Raw genomic sequence first — 13,207 nt, 5'->3', positions numbered from 1 at the left:
TAACTTATTCACAATTAGTCTACCGTTTAAAGTAACAAATACACATTCCCCATAATTCTTCTGGTCTTTGGTTCCCCCACAATGCTTTTCCTCAGCTTGACCAAAGTTTCTCTAACTAAGATTTTCTAACATCACTACAACCCCAAAGAAGGGCATTTTTGGCAAAGACCAAAGGGATGCACAAGGGAACAGAAGGCATGGCATATACAGATGGCAGTGCCATGGAAGAGAAAAGCAGAAGTCACCTCTGACTGAGGCTGCCACTCTCTCTGTGCCTACTTAGATGTAACCCTTCTTTGTGGCCACTTCCCCAAATATATCTTCGCCATATGGCGGCTGCTTTGCTAAATTTATTATAATAGATTTCATAGTTAAAGCACTTCCAAAAACTAGCATACAAATAAATACACATTTGATGATACATGGATAAATCTGCATTGCCTTAGATCAGGCATAGGCAAACTCTGCCCTCCAGATGTTTTGGGACTACAACTCCCATCATCCCTGACCACTGGTCCTGTTAGCTAGAGATGATGGGAGTTGTAGTCCCAAAACATCTGGAGGGCCGAGTTTGCCTATGCCTGCCTTAGATCCTAAGGTAACTAAGGAAGTTATCAGTAAGATTGGGGGTCCTTGAGGTCTTGGGGTCCTGAGGCTTCCTAGGCCAAAACTAGCATTTTGAAATTGAGTCTAGAAAGTAATCGGTAGGTGTTCTAGAATTGGTTTTATATGTTCAGATCATCTTTCACTGGTCGGCAATCTGGCCGCCAAATTCTGCACCACTTGTAGTTTCCAAGCCATCTTCAAAAGCAGCCCCACATACAATGTATTTACACCTTGCCAACACTCCCACCTTCCCAGATCTCACCAAATCTCCGCAGCTTGCCTAGGCTGCTCACCTGGCCCTGTTTTCATCCTCTGGTTCTCTGCTCTTCACATTTCTTGAGCCTGCATCTCTGTCCTCCAGATACCTCCTTCTCTCCTCACCTGAGTTACCTACCTGCCTAACAGCCCAGCAGCTCATCACACTACGGGTCACAATGCTACCTGTCTATGGCCAAGTGATGACACCCTTGTGGTTTTGTATATTGCAGAGATAAACCGCGTATACTTTCTCAACACCCAGCATAAACCCTGGCACCTAAAAGGGAGTGTGTAGGGACATTTATGGTTTTCGTTCTGATTGTATATGCCGAAAATTTGATTTATTTCTTTTTTTAAAAGAGGCAAGCACTGCTGTCTCCATTACTGGGATTCCTTCCCCAGCCCTGCACTGGAATTTCACCAGACTTTGCATTGAAGAAGTTCAGCTTCGGTGAATACAAATCTAGGGGACGGCCATGAATCCCTCCCTCAAAAACAAAACAAAAAACAAACCACAAAAAAGTTATGTGACCCAAAATATTTTGAGAGAAATTTTGTTTCGGACATCACATGTTCAAATCAGAGTGGAGCATTTTGTTTTTTAAGAAATGATTGAATATATATCTGCAACAAGATGTAGGATTTGTTGTGCACTGAGGGAAGGAAGAGTGTTTTCGCCTCCGAGCGTGCAAGCATTGTTTAAAAACAAAAACTTGCCTCCAACGTAGGGGATCAGGATTACCACCACACATAAACAGAACCATAACATCTCAGCCTTGATTTAAGAAGCATCTTCCCCCCTGTCAATTTTTAGACAGATTGGCCTCACTGTTTTAAATCTATGTTTGCTAAAGAGTGTAGAAGCGCCTGTCAAAGTCTGCTGCGTACAACTTGATGGGTCTGTCTCCTAGGCAACAGAGAACATAGAGGCAGGAGCTAGTACAAAGCAGGGAGGGCCCCGCTTTTCCACTTTGAAGACACCTTAATAGTACAGTGCACTTTTAAATATAGCATCTGACATAAACCACATCCCTCATAAGTCATGCTTCGTGGTAACAAGGGCACTGACGGAAGCACATTTTGCAAGAGGCAGAGCCCACGGCAAAGGAAGCTGAAAATGTCTTCGCAGAACATTCACTAGATGTTTATCTGCAGAGCCAGCAAAGCCATGGGCCTAAAAAGGACAAAAGCGAGGTAGAAGGAGCGATTTGGCATCTGCAATGGCTAGCTGATGGGATCAGGCTTTTCTAAGAGGGCAGTCCCATCTTATAAGCAATCCCTTGTTTTCATGTTGGATTGCTTTCTGGGGAGCCATATGTAGACCGTACAGCTTTCCATGATGGGAACAAACTCTCCATTCATATGATATATACTGGGATGAAGGTGCTGTGACGCAAAAGTCCCTGGTGTCATTATGTTTCACTATCCTTCTTTGTGTTTTCAGATATGATTTTTATTTATTTGCTGTAATAAAATGTAAATTGCAGCCCAACCTGCATAATGTAGACAGGCAAAGCACAACTGAGGCTTCCTGTGTCTTTAATTAACTACTTCCTCTGTGCAGGTTCAGATCATTGTATTGCTTCCTGATGAGTGCAGGTGCTAGATTTCTGATTAATAGTCTTTATTCACTATTTCAGGGTCAGTTTCTGTTCTCGGGATGGAGCACTTTAAACTCTAGACCTGGGAAGGACCTTGAAGCTTAGTTTATCCTCCTGCTCAACATGGGCTTGAATTATTGTTTCCTATTATTATTATTATTATTATTATTATTATTATTATTATTATTATTTTAAAAAATGGCAAGCAGAGCTCTTGACCACTTTTTAAAGTTATGTGCTTTAAACAGGGAACCATATGCAATGAAAGTAACTTTCCCATTCATCTACAAATGCCTTTTCTTTTAAAGAAAGGGATGATGTGTTCATCTTCCATAAAACAAAACTATAAAGGTGTGTGTGTTTTTGCACACACGCACACCTCTGAATGGGCAATAATGGGCACTACTGCCAGGATCAGCATTAGCAGAAACCCCAGCAAGCAGAATGACTTGGATAACTCTTCCCTCGTGAAAAACACATAACTGCTTTTGCAGATATACGTCCAACCTACCTAATAATTTTTTAATAGCTTGGAAATATCCCTGAGAATAAAAGAAGAAATGTCACCTCTTTTGTGCATCCTTATTGAGAGCTGCATATCAGACATGAGCAGGATAGGAGCTGGTAATGGACAGAGTTGAAGCCACACATTTTCTTTCTTTCCCTTTTGCTTTCTCTCTCTTTGCCTTTCTCTCTTTCTGTTTGCCTCCCCCCCCCAAAAAAAGGCAGCACACATATTCACACATTTGGTAACCTTTTTCTAAGCCTAAATGCTTAAGGGACGCGGGTGGCACTGTGGTCTAAACCACAGAGCCTAGGGCTTGCCGATCAAAAGGTCGACAGTTCGAATCCCCGTGACAGGGTGAGCTCCCATTGCTTGGTCCCAGTTCCTGCCCACCTAGCAGTTTGAAAGCAAGTGCAAGTAGATAAATAAGTACCACTTCAGTGGGAAGGTAAATGCCATTTCTGTGCACTGCTCTGGTTCTCCAGAAGCGGCTTAGTCATGCTGGCCACATGACCTGGAAGCTGTACACTGGCTCCCTTGGCCAATAAAGCGAGATAAGTGCCGCAACCCCAGAGTCGTCCGTGACTGGACCTAATAGTCAGGGGTCCCTTTACCTTTAAGTGCTGTATGGGGGGGGGAAGATATATCAGGGGTGGCAACACATGGGAAAAGAAGGATTAATGCTTCCCTCCCCAGCTGTAACTCCTCCCATGTTGTAACTTGTCTTATCAAACAAAAGTCCCATTCCTATGAACAAGACCTTATCCTAAGCCTAATTGATACTTGCTGTGCAGGGTATTAAATCAAGGAAGGGAAGGTACAGACTCCATTCAAAGGCATCAAGAGCTGCATTGAGACCAAGAGCCAGAGATTCTTGACCTTGATTTAAATTGCATTAGGTCAGTATAATACAAACTAGGTAGTGGGTACTTTGAAGAGACATCTATAAACATTTCCCTGAGCATGTAATGCAATTAGCAAGGTGCTAAGTATTGGGACACTGGTGGCACTGTGGGTTAAACCGCAGAGCCTAGGACTTGCCGATCAGAAGGTCGGCAGTTCGAATCCCCGCAACAGGGTGAGCTCCCGTTGCTTGGTCCCAGCTCCTGCCCACCTAGCAGTTCGAAAGCACGTCAAAGTGCAAGTAGATAAATAGGTACCGCTCTGGCAGGAAGGTAAATGGCGTTTCCATGCACTGCTCTGGTTTGTCAGAAGCGGCTTAGTCATTCTGGCCACATTCTGTACATTCTGTATGCCGGCTCCCTCGGCCAATAAAGCGAGATGAGCTCCGCAACCCCAGAGTCAGCCACGACTGGACCTAATGGTCAGGGGTCCCTTTACCTTAAGTATTGGGAGAGAGGCAGGAGACTGGAAGTATTTGCAGAAAACTAGAGAATATTGCGGGATCCTGTGGCTCTCCATAATTTCTGACCATTATCCATGCTGTCTGAGGCTGATGGGATATGAAGTCCAACAACATCCAGAGGACCACAGGTTTCCCCATTCCTGTCTTAACATGTGCTTTTTAGCTAACAGGTGTATCCTACTATCTGGAGTCCCTGGTACTGCTGCAGCTATCATTTCTATGTTATCAAACATTCCCCGCTAGGCTTTGGTGGGCACCAGATTTAGTGACACTGATTGGGGGCCCAGTGGCAATCTGGGCCCCTGCTGCGACTACCCTACCCAGAGGGACATGGGTAGTGCTGTGGTCTAAAGCACTGAGCTTCTTGGGCTTGCCAATCAGAAGGTTGGTTGTTCGAATCCTGGTGATGGAGTCAGCTCCCATTGCTTTGTCCCCGCTCCTGCCAACCTAGCAGATCAAAAGCACAGCAGTGCAAGTAGATAAATAGGTACTGCTGTGGTGGGAAGGTAAACGGCATTTCCATGCGCTCTGGCTTCTGTCACGGTGTTACATTGCACCAGAAGCGGTTTAGTCCTGCTGGCCGCATGACCTGGAAAGTTGTCTGTGGACAAACACCGGCTCCCTTGGCCTGAAAGCGAGATGAGCACCATAACCCCATAGTCGCCTTTGACTGGACATAACCATCCAGGGGTCTCTTTAGTTTTACATTTTACCCAGCATCCCGCTTGCTACCAAAAATTATAACTTTGTGCCCCTGTTAACTTAGCAGCTGCCAGTCACTGGCCCCTGTCTGCTTGCACTGAGTCTTGAATCGCAAAATAATTTGGTGTAGGGACCTGTATTTTGCAAAATAATAATGAGAAAGAGACAATCTGTGCCCTCTGGGAACTATGCGAATTAAGATACAATTTTGAAAACCTCTCAGCCCTGTTTCTTTAGTTTACCACAAGGGAAGCAAGGGGAATGAAATTTCTCATAATCCACTGTGGTCCCCAGACTTCCTTAATTAACACCACACAATTTAATCTATGAACGTTTTATAATAACACGTAAATATAAATAAAATACAAATAAATGAAAAGGTGTAGTTTGATCCAATTTATAAAGTTGTTCCCTTTTTGCTAACATTTATTTGTTTGCAGCTGGTCTCCCGTGTTAATGAGGCTTAGCTATGAGCTCAGCCAAAGATTTTATTGTAATGTGAAAACCTCCTGACTGTTTATGCAGCAATTCTCTTCCAGCAACTAGTTGGAAGTTGAAGGAAGCACTTTATGTCTGTTAATTAAATGGATCAAGAAGATAAATCCACAATACAAAACAAAGCAGCAGTGATAGCGGCTGCCAAACAGCAAGGGATTGTGAAGGTAGCAATACAGGAGTGGGCAAGTGTAGCTTTGTTTGACTTGGTGTTGAGATTTGTTCATTTTTATTGCAGGCTGTATGCTTTGAAAAGGCATGGATTATGGTTGGATTTTGCAAGTCTGATGCTGAGTAGCATGAGTGTTTGCTGAGAGGTTTTGCCCATATCTATCAGATGTAGAATTCACTCTCTCTGGAAAATAGACTTGGATTAGCCAGGGCAAGATGGTGCTGCAACTGCTGCTACAGCATTTCTTTGCATCCAGGTGTATGGAATTCAAATATGTTCCACAAGGATGCTTTATTGATTTGATTGTAGCTGTCATTGTATCTCTCCTGGGAAGAAATCACCAACCCTTCCCATCTCAACTAACTCCTGTGAAATGAGAATATGATGCTTTGGTCTGCTATGGAGGGAACATTTTAGTTTTAATTTTTAATTTTAGTCTTAGCTGTTTTAAAACTTTAGCTTTTCTTTCAGATTTAGTTTTCATGAAACCTATTCATTACAGAAGTGCCTTGTTGCATGACGGCAGCCAGCAGGGCTGTAAAAGTCCTTAAAAACATTGGGGGACATTGAGGGCTACTTAAAGAGTATTGCCCTTACATTTGAGAGTGTAGGAGAGTAAGGAAGAAAGCCAAGCAAATCCTGGGTGCAACTAGTACCTTTCTCATAGTTGGTAACATATGGGCAGGTTTCTCCCTCCTCCAGGCAGGCAGCATGATCATGAGGTCACAGTGGCCAGCCTCTCTCTCCTTCAGGGAGGCAACATCATCATGAGGTCACAGTGGCCAGTCTCTCTCCTTCAGGGAGGCAACATCATCATGAGGTCACAGTGGCCAGCCTCTCTCTCCTTCAGGGAGGCAACATCATCATGAGGTCACAGTGGCCAGCTTCTCTCTCCTTCAGGGAGGCAACATCATCATGATGTCACAGTGGCCAGTCTCTCTCTCTTTCAGGGAGGCAACATCATCATGAGGTCACAGTGGCCAGTCTCTTTCTCCTTCAGAGAGGCAACATCATCATGATGTCACAGTGGCCAGTCTCTCTCTGCTTCAGGGAGGCAACATCATCATGAGGTCACAGTGGCCAGCCTCTCTCTCCTTCAGGGAGGCAACATCATCATGATGTCACAGTGGCCAGTCTCTCTCTGCTTCAGGGAGGCAACATCATCATGAGGTCACAGTGGCCAGCTTCTCTCTCCTTCAGGGAGGCAACATCATCATGATGTCACAGTGGCCAGTCTCTCTCTCTTTCAGGGAGGCAACATCATCATGAGGTCACAGTGGCCAGTCTCTTTCTCCTTCAGGGAGGCAACATCATCATGAGGTCACAGTGGCCAGTCTCTCTCTGCTTCAGGGAGGCAACATCATCATGAGGTCACAGTGGCCAGCCTCTCTCTCCTTCAGGGAGGCAACATCATCATGATGTCACAGTGGCCAGTCTCTCTCTCCTTCAGGGAGGCAACATCATCTGTTGGCCAGCCTCTCTCTCCTTCAGGCAGGCAGTATCCACATGGGGGTCACAAGGTTCAGCCTTTCTTTGATTGAAACAGAAAGCATACTTAGTTTCTCTGTCTTTTAGACAGAAGAAAGAGCATTTGGGTGCGGCGTATATTTTATTCAGGTGAGCAGCAGCAGTGTGTGGTTACAAGTGGCTACTAGCATCTGACTAAGTGAAATGGACAGCAGTGCCGTTTGCAGGCAGGTACTCTGGTTATTATATAGGTTTTTCTGATATGGAATTCCGCAATCTGGCCTGATAACAGAAGAGGCAGAGAATGTTGGCATCCCGTCTATAACAGGGCAACAGGGCTTGGCAAGCGTAGTTTTAGACACGAACGGGCAGGCTGAAGGAAGCCCATTAGATACTTAATTATTTGTTGTAGTAGTACGGTAGTATTTTTCCTGCCAAGGAGAGGAAAACATTATTGTGGGATTTTCTGCCTCGTGTGCCCAAATAACTTGATTGGCCTCGGGTACAATGTATCTTTTGCAGTGTGTGTTGCTCCATCTCAGGCAACAAAACAGGAGGGGTGCCCATCTTCAGGATTCCTTTTCCTTTCTCCCTCCCCTCTGGATTAAATCGCTACATAATTTTGCATCCCAGCCAACAGCAGGCAGATGTAGGCAATCTTAAAACCAATTTTCACGTGCTTCTGGTTAGCGTTGATGGCATATCTATAAGAGGAAACTGCCCCTTAAGTAAGTAGCTACTAGCAGGCAGGCAGTAGAGGGATAGCAGTGGTGTCTCTTTTTCTGGTGGAGAAATGGCTTCTTGCCATTTAATTCTCTGGAAGTTCATCACCCAAATATCTTGGCTATTAGCCTGTAGTTTCCTTAACACCTGAATTGCCATTTAGGAAGTTTCCAACAGTCCTCCAACAGCTTTAATAATGTAATTAACTAAAAGTAAACATGTACCCCTGCTTTAGATTTTTCACTGGAAGCAGGAAACTAACTATATTTAGCTGCCCACCTAATCAGTGGATAATCAAACTCAGATATTCACTGCAGATAAAGTAAGCTAATATCACTAGGGGGGATCCATTCTGCTCATTCACAAATATCCAGGAATTGATATAACCCATAGTTTGTAAATCCCCTTAATATCCTGCCAGAGGGACAATTGTAACTGAGAAAGAAGGGAGAAAACAAAAGTTCAGAATGAAAATCCTTGTAAAGTCAGGCATTATCCAAGATTGACAAGGGACGGTTGTCTTTTAAAAAAGATTGTTCAGAATCTTAAGGCTTTACCTCTGCAATTATCCAGTACTGCAGTCTGTCTATTAAGATAATTTTTAACTAAATGTTGATGGGAACATAGTAGCATAATATTATGGAGATTGCCACACACTTGCTAAATATCACCTGTACTTCCTTTTCTTTTTAAAGAACCATGGCCACGTATTATTAAAGAGGTTGGCTTACTCTTAAAATAAGCTCACCTGTCACCCTATATTTCCTTAATTATAAAACTGTCTCTCAGTTGAGCCGTTGAGAGTAGTCACTCAGCAGCCACGTTGTGCAACACAGCACGCCAGTCATTCTTCAGTATCCTTTTTGTTTTAGAAGTGGGCGAAAAATAAATCACTTGATGGAGAGCAAAAATAGCAGTATGTTCTTCAATTTTAAAATGTTTTGCTAGGGTTTATGTTTACAAGTCTGTTTTAGTTGTACTTAGACATCGGCCCCATCTACCCTATACATTTAAATCACTATCGTTCCATTTTAAACAGTCATGGAAGCCCCCCAGGAATCCTGATAACTGTAGTTCCCATACAAAGCTACATTGTCTCCAGAAAGCATATTCCCTAAGTTATGCTACCAAACTGCAAAAATTGGAGCTTAAAATATCAGAAGTTGCTTGATTCATATCCTACTCCACTCAGTAAGTTTTCTGCTCTGAATTCAAAGGGGAAACTCTGTGATTATATTTTCCATTATGGTGCTCAATTGGACAGACAGGACATTAAATAATTAATTTTTAAAATGATATAGACTTTATAAATTGGAACATCGAACGGCTGATTACCTTGTAAAGCCCACATTTCCAAAGCTGAGGCGAGCATTTACGGCCTTCCACTTCCAAACTGCCTACAGCTATGCTCGGTGGCAGATATTCTCACACCCCCTTGGCACTACATTTGTGGGGCACCAGAAATTGAGGATCTACCTCACTGCTTGTTCTTTTGTTCACTCTGCTCTGAGCCAAGAATGAAATTTCTGGGATCTGTTCTGCCCCACCTACACTCTGATACCATTTCAGAAAAGATTTTCTAGCTCCTGCCGGACACCAACTGTAGGGTAACCTTCAAGGTCTCTTTTTGTCCTAGCACAGTCATACCCAAACTCAGCCCTCCAGCTGTTTTAGGACTACAACTCCCATCATCCCTAGCTAACAGGACCAGTGGTCAGGGATGATGGGAACTGTAGTCCCAAAACAGCTGGAGGGCCAAGTTTGGGGATGCCTGTCCTAGCAGCAATGAAAATCCAGGCAAGAGTTATTATAGAGATTGCTCTTGACTGCTTTGGGGATGCTCTTATCTTACCACAGTAGTTCAGCAATTCCAAGAGTTCCATAAGAAGAGTTAAAACCATTCTGAAAACTGTGACTCTGCCAGGGGAATAAGGTCTCCTATCAGCTCTTAGCACCGTTATCAAACTACAATTCTCAGGATTCCTTGGAGGAAGCCATGACTGATGGAAGTGGCATGATCTTGCATTAAATAGTGTGTATTATACACATTTATAATTATAATTCTGATGTTTCCTTAATTTATTCAATTAAAAGCATTTTTAACATTTTTTGTCTTCCTCCCATTACACTCCCCTGTAAACCTCCCATTCCCAAAAACGTCCCACCAGATGTTTGCCTAGTAATGTAAGCAGCAGCCCCTTCCAAAAAAATCCAAAGATATTTCTCCCTCCTCCCCAAGAAATCAGCAGTAAAAGAGCCACCATTTTCTCAGGGAGGTCATATTTTTGGAGAACCTTGGTCAGAGAATTTCAACCCAGTCCTAGCTGAAAAATCCTTTGCCCCTTCAAAGGGAAAAATCTTCTCTAATCCACCGGTCTACTTCCCTGCAAAGGGTTACACTGTGCGTGGCACTGTGGGTTAAACCACAGAGCCTAGGACTTGCTGATCAGAAGGTTGCCGGTTTGAATCCCCGCAACGGGGTGAGCTCCCGTTGCTCGGTCCCTGCTCCTGCCAACCTAGCAGTTCGAAAGCACGTCAAAGTGCAAGTAGATAAATAGGTACCGCTCCAGCGGGAAGGTAAACGGCGTTTCCATGCACCTCTCTGGTTCACCAGAAGCGGCTTAGTCATGCTGGCCACATGACCCGGAAGCTGTACGCCGGCTCCCTTGGCCAATAAAGCGAGATGAGCGCCGCAACCCCAGAGTTGGCCACGACTGGACCTAATGGTCAGGGGTTCCTTTACCTTTACCTTTAAGCATCCAGGCTGCCATTTCCCAGCAGGTCTTCTGCAGTCATTGTTTCAGTCTTGACTGCTGTGTGTCACACACCTGAAAAGGACAGCAAAAGAAATTCTAGGAGGAAGCAAGCAGGGAGCTTCCAAAACTTCATTACTGCAAACATTTCACAGGGGGTCTTCTGAAATCCCTCATGGGCTCACATTATCGTTTGCAATAAAAACAATGAGTTTTTCAGATTCAACAAAAGCAGACAGAACGGAATGATCTTGAAACTTTCTCTCCCCTCCCCTCTGAGTAATCAGTTTATGTTCTTATTTTCTCTGTTGACTAAATGACTGGAAAGAGTCCAACTGAAGTTGGCAGAAGACATTCTATTAATAACACAGGCATATGGAGGATATTAGAATTTCAGTGCATCATTACCTGTCAGTGGTACTCATGAAAGCGCATGGAAACTGAGTAGCACATTGGCAAGACTTGGTCGTGTGTTCTGGAAATGTTTCCTTTTCCTTTGTAGAAGAGCGTGAAAAGTTACTCCAAAATTTCCCTAGCAGGTTGACTGCCCTCTGTTTGGCAGCTAAAATATAATACTTAAGTGAGAACTGACCAGGAACTTCTGAAGTTACCAAACTTCACATGTCAATTGGTAATATGACTTCAGGCAACTCTCTGGGCTTGTTTTTTTTTTGGGGGGGGGTTATGTCCTGGATCATTGCATGCTTGCATGAAATCACGTGTAATCGGAACACCCATTGAAAAGCCTACAAACACCCCATCACACCCCCTCCCCATTCCACTCCTTTTGGTGACTTTTAGTGACATTTCCGGGTAACTTCTGAGTTCAGCATGATACATGTGGTTGTGTACATATTGGACGTGCCTAAAATGACAGCTGCTTGTACAAGGGTATGTATACATTGGTGCTGACTTTGTATCCAATGCACTCCCATTGCTAGTTTTGGAAGCTGCACACAGAATCATAGAATCATAGAGTTGGAAGAGACCACAAGGGCCATCGAGTCCAACCCCCTGCCAAGCAGGAAACACCATCAGAGCACTCCTGACATATGGTTGTCAAGCCTCTGCTTAAAGACCTCCAAAGTAGGAGACTCCACCACACTCCTTGGCAGCAAATTCCACTGTCGAACAGCGCTTACTGTCAGGAAGTTCTTCCTAATGTTTAGGTGGAATCTTCTTTCTTGTAGTTTGGATCCATTGCTCCGTGTCCGCTTCTCTGGAGCAGCAGAAAACAACCTTTCTCCCTCCTTTATGTGACATCCTTTTATATATTTGAACATGGCTATCATATCACCCCTTAACCTCCTCTTCTCCAGGCTAAACATGCCCAGCTCCCTTAGCCGTTCCTCATAAGGCATCGTTTCCAGGCCTTTGACCATTTTGGTTGCCCTCCTCTGGACACGTTCCAGTTTGTCAGTGTCCTTCTTGAACTGTGGTGCCCAGAACTGGACACAGTACTCCAGGTGAGGTCTGACCAGAGCAGAATACAGTGGCACTATTACTTCCCTTGATCTAGATGCTATACTCCTATTGATGCAGCCCAGAATTGCATTGGCTTTTTTAGCTGCCGCGTCACACTGTTGGCTCATGTCAAGTTTGTGGTCAACCAAGACTCCTAGATCCTTTTCACATGTACTGCTCTCAAGCCAGAGATGACACAAACGATGCTCGCCCCAATCCACACTGATTGTGCAGCTTCTTGAGAAATACTGCTGTGTGATGTGTTTTTGCTCAAGCCAGCTTCAGTCCGGCTCACAAATTCAGTCTCGATTCACTTTGTACTTGAGACAGGTGTCTGCATTTGAGACAGACATTGTGCACGTGCATCCGTCAGCTTCACAAATAGGTGTCCGGGAGCAGGGTGTTACGAGAAAGGGAAACAAAGCACGCCATGCACTTGGGGAGAAGGCAACCTCTCACCCCTCTCTGATGTGTACAAAGCCATGCCTATGCATCCTGACCCGCAGTAGAGAAAAGTGACCTTGCTGTGCTTTCAATTGCTAATATGTACACTCAGGAACAAGTTGCCCTGGTATACTTGTTCTGTAAGACTTACTTCAATGTGTTGGGATGATGCAGAGGATTGTTTGGATGGTTTATCATTGTTCTGTTATTTATATGATCATTACCAGTCCTTTTCTCTCACACACATGTGTGGGAAGCATCTCCATTTATCCTTTCAACCTTCCTGAGTGGTAGTTATTAAAGAAGCCTGATGAAAACATCAGGTATTCCTTTTCTGCAATCAGACGCTCACCGTTGTGACATTTCCAGCACTGATAAATCAGTTGCTTAATTGCAATTGAGGAAAATGCAGCACAGCCACAGTGGTAGCCTTGGGTAAAATGTTATTCTCTGCCAATCCTAAAAAGCACATTAGTTAAAGTATGTGATGCAGCAGTGGTTTGGCCCACTTCTCCTCTTCAGCACTGGGAGAATTAGGGTGTGTTTACACATGGCACTGTGGTCTAAACCACTGAGCCTCTTGGGTTTGCTGATCAGAAGGTTGGTGGTTTGAATCCCCATGACGGGGTGAGCTCCCATTGCTCTGTTCCA

At 44.1% G+C, this 13,207-nt stretch overlaps 1 protein-coding gene across 3 annotated transcripts in view; it reads left to right on the top strand.

Annotated features, from left to right (window-relative positions):
- PLCB1 (phospholipase C beta 1) overlaps positions 1 to 13,207 on the top strand; it is a 497,312-nt gene that overhangs the window by 319,451 nt on the left and 164,654 nt on the right. The gene's annotated exons all lie outside the window — the stretch shown is intronic.

This window comes from Podarcis vaucheri (assembly GCF_965113315.1).
Source record: "Podarcis vaucheri genome assembly, chromosome: 3".
NCBI lineage: Eukaryota > Metazoa > Chordata > Lepidosauria > Squamata > Lacertidae > Podarcis > Podarcis vaucheri.
Note: the sequence above shows the minus strand (reverse complement) of the source record. Positions and strands in the feature narration are given on the sequence as shown.